Below are 4617 nucleotides of genomic sequence, written 5' to 3'. Positions count from 1 at the left end.
CCCCTTCTCCTCTCAACCCACTCTTTCGTCCCCCTCCTCCATCCACTTCGCTCCTCCCTTCTCCTTCCTCCTATCCCCTCCTGCCTCCTTCCCCCCATCTGCTCACTTCCCTCTACTGCTCCCTGCCCCCTTCCTCCTGCCCCTTCCCCCTACCGCTCCCTTCCCCCTACTGCCCTTTCCTCCTCCTGCCCCCTTCCTCCTCCTGCCCCTTCCCTCCCTCCTGCCCCCTTCCTCCTCCTGCTCCCTTCCTCCTCCTGCCCCTCCTCCTCCTGTCTCCCTTCCCTCCTCCTGCTCCCTTCCTCCTGCCCCCCCTTCCTCCCTCCTGCCCTTTCCTCCTCCTGCCCCCCCTTCCTCCTCCTGCCCCCTTCCTCCTCCTTTCCTCCTCCTTCACCTCCCTTACCTCACCCTGACCCTCACCATCCAGATTGCTTTCCCAATACTCGACTTGTAAACACCTCGAACCATCACCTGTTATTTGACCCTACCTAACATGCAAGATTTAACTTGTGGTTAATACTCGAACTGGAATAAACACAAGACAACCATCACCAGTTATATTAACCTGACTAACGTGACCAAGATTTGCTTCTGGACTCACCTCGGCTGAATAAACACCTTTAAACCTCGGCTGACGCAAGATTTAACCTGTGACTTGTTTTAACCTCGCTGTATACTTGTTTTAACCCTGACCTAACAGTGTGACCAGAGCTTCTTGATTTAATACTCGCTGTTTAAAACCTTAGCTGATCAAGATTAACCCGACCCTGACCTAACAGTGACCAGAGCTGCTTCTGGTCAATACTCGCTGGAATAAACACCTTAAACCATCACCCGTTAATTCGACCCTTGTTTTACAGTGACCAGAGCTGCTTGTTTAACCCGTGACTTGTGAATAAACTCCTTAAACCATCACCAGTTATAGGCTTGACCCTGACCTAACAGTGACCAGAGCTGTGTTTGTGGTCAATACTCGCTGGAATAAACACCTTAAACCATCACCCGTTATAAGTATTGACCCTGACCTAACAGTGACCAGAGCTGCTTGTGGTCAATACTGCTGGAATAAACACCTTAAACCATCACCAGTTATATTGACCCTGACCTAACAGTGACCAGAGTTTTGTGGTCAATACTCGCTGCCAAACACCTTAAATCCATCACCAGTTATATTGACCCCTGACCTAATGAAAGTATTTCAGGAGCTGTTATACTGCTAAATAAAATCTTAAACCATCACCAGTTATATTAACCCTGACCTAACAGTGACCAGAGCTGCTGGTATCAATACTCTGCTGGAATAAACACCTTAAACCATTTCACCCGTTATATTGACCCTGACCTAACAGTGACCAGAGCTTGTGGTCAATACTCGCTGGAATAAACACCTTAAACCATCACCAGTTATATTGACCCTGACCTAACAGTGACCAGAGCTTCTTGTGGTCAATACTCGCTGGAATAAACACCTTAAACCATCACCAGTTATATTGACCCTGACCTAACAGTGACCAGAGCTTCTTGTGGTCAATACTCGCTGGAATAAACACCTTAAACCATCACCAGTTATATTGACCCTGACCTAACAGTGACCAGAGCTTCTTGTGGTCAATACTCGCTGGAATAAACACCTTCAACCATCACCAGTTATATTGACCCTGACCTAACAGTGACCAGAGCTGCTTCTGGTCAATACTCGCTGGAATAAACACCTTAAACCATCACCAGTTATATTGACCCTGACCTAACAGAGTGACCAGAGCTGCTGTGGGTCAATACTGCTGGAATAAACACCTAAACCATCACCAGTTATATTGACCCTGACCTAACAACAGTGACCAGAAGCTTGTGGTCAATACTGCTGAATAAACACCTTAAACCATCAAGTTATATTGACCCTGACCTAACAGTGACCAGAGCTTCTTGTGGTCAATACTGCTGGCATTTATTTATCCCTGCCCCTCCGTTACTGTGTTGACTATTCATACCTTTATGGTTTGATATTGACCCAAGACGTTTTATTAGGAAGGAATTGTTGACTGAATATTTATTTATTTTCTCTCTCTCTCTCTCTCTCTCTCTCTCTCTCTCTCTCTCTCTCTCTCTCTCTCTCTCTCTCTCTCTCTCAGCCTATTGTTTGAGGGTGAACTGTTTTATATTGAGTTTACTTGAGCCTTGAGGGGATGTGTAATTGTGTTTTGTACTTGGAGAGGGGAAGAGAAGGGGCGTAGAGGAGGGGAGAGGAAGGGAATATGAAGGATGGGGTGAGGAGCTTAGTCCAACCCAACCCAACCCAACCCAACCCAACCCAACTTAGCCTAGCCGAGGATAGCCCAGACTATCGTAGCCTAACCTATTGTGATAGGCTCATGGAACTAAAATAAACGACAATGTTTTTATATTCGTTTGATTGATAATTATGACTGTGTGTGTGTGTGTGTGTGTGTGTGTGTGTGTGTGTGTGTGTGTGTGTGTGTGTCGCCTTGCTTATTACATCATCGGGGTTTTCCTATCATTGCTTCCATTTTGATTGGCGTCTTCCTATTGGTTGAACAGTTTCCGATTCCCCTGTGGATTTCCTGGTAAATAGCGACTCTTGATTGGCTGAGCAGTTTCCAGTTCATCGATTCCCTCCTTTTGAATCCAGTTTTTTTATTGGTTACAAGCCTCAGGGATGATAAATGAGGTATTTTCCTATAAGCAAACTGCACATGACATTAACCAATCACATCCATCCTTATCTCTGACATAATGACTTCACGTAACATTGACCAATCACACGCCCCGTTAGCTCTGACGTCATCACTTCATCAAGCGGAGCCGGTGACCAATTGTCCATAAGGCAACATTAATGACGTCATGCCCATGGAGGCGTTTGATTGGTTAATGTAATGGCGCCGTTTTTTCCGACATTATAATGGGCTGTTATACATCCAGGTCTTTTGTTATTTGTTAGTGAGAGACTTTCTACTCGCCATTGTTGTAGGCGTGTTGTACAATAGACCTAATTGATGGGCGAATGGTGAGGTATGTGTGTGAGAGAGAGAGAGAGAGAGGGAGAGAGAGAGAGAGAGAGAGAGAGAGAGGGAGAGGGAGAGAGGTGCGGGTTGACCACTGGCTCAGGTATCCCCCTTGACGCTTCATCATCATGGGGAGGGAGGGAAGGAGGGAAGGCCACCCCATCCTACACCTGCCTTACCTTACCTGTATCCTGGCCACATCCTACACCTACCTTACCTGTATCCTGGCCACATCCTACACCTACCTTACCTGTATCCTGGCCACATCCTACACCTACCTTACCTGTATCCTGGCCACATCCTACACCTACCTTACCTGTATCCTGGCCACATTATCCTGGTCAAGAAACCGAATCCTATCCCCCCCATCCTTCACCATCCCCATATCAAATCCTGCCTCTATCCTATCCATAATCTACACCTATTTCCACCCCTATCCTACCCACATCCTACGGCTTTAGTGTTTTCGTCCCCCCCAACTCAGGTTCACCAGACGAAGGATTTTTGATCAAGATAATTGCACTCCGTTTTTTATGTGTCAGGATGTATACAAAAAAAAAGGTAAATTGTATACTGTTCGTTGACTTGGTATACACGATGTTGCTGTGCTGTGTACCTCTTGTTGCACACGGGCGTAATTGTTGCACACGTTGCTCTACTTGTTTTTTTGTTTTTGTTGCACACGTTTCTGTACTTGTTATTGTTGCACACACGTGTTTTGTATTTATTGTTGTTGTTGTTGTTGTTGTTAAGGTTATTGCATTTGTTGTTGTTGTTGTTGTTGTTGTTGAATCAGACGGTGTTGTTTTAGATATTATACAGTGTACAGGGTTGCATGTGCCAGTGTTGTTGCACGTGTTGCTATCGTTCGTCGTTATTTGGCTCCTCGGGTTGCGATAGCTGCTCTTATTATTGCAAAGGATATCGTAGCTGCTGTTGGTACACGTGCGATCGCCGGAGTTGAACTGGCTGACGTAGTTGTAGTTGCATAACCACCCAGGAAGGGTCTTAATTTAGCTTACAATCTGCATATATTATCGTAGATCAAGTTGTATTAAGTGTCGTAGTTACACATAGTATCGTAATTATACACTGTGTTTAGTTATACAGGTTTTCGTAGTTAGCTCTACAGGGTGTCGTGGTTATACAGGTGGTTGTTGTTGTTGCACAGGTTTATAGTTGTAGTTGCACAGGTAGTGGTAGTTGTTGAGGTCGTCGTAGTTGCAGAGGTTGTCGTAGCCGCAGAGGTTGTCGTAGTTGCAGAGGTTGTCGTAGTTGTAGAGGTTGTCGTAGTTACAGAGGTTGTCGTAGTTGTAGAGGTTGTCGTAGTTGCAGAGGTTGTCATAGTTGCAGAGGTTGTCGTAGTTGCAGAGGTTGTCGTAGTTACAGAGGTTGTCGTAGTTGTAGAGGTTGCCGTAGTTGCAGAGGTTGTCATAGTTAGGTTGTCGTAGAGGTTGTCGTAGTTGCAGGGTTGTCGTAGTTGCAGAGATCTTATAAGTTGTTGCACGGTCATGGGGCCTGGCTTGCTTGGCCCCAAGTGAGCCGACAGGGGCGACACAGGTGAGTAGTGCAGTGATCATACTTTGTTCCTGTAGTACCA

The sequence above is a fragment of the Homarus americanus genome, unplaced genomic scaffold, assembly GCF_018991925.1.
Source record: "Homarus americanus isolate GMGI-L3 unplaced genomic scaffold, GMGI_Hamer_2.0 scaffold20007, whole genome shotgun sequence".
In the NCBI taxonomy this organism is placed as follows: domain Eukaryota; kingdom Metazoa; phylum Arthropoda; class Malacostraca; order Decapoda; family Nephropidae; genus Homarus; species Homarus americanus.
Note: the sequence above shows the minus strand (reverse complement) of the source record.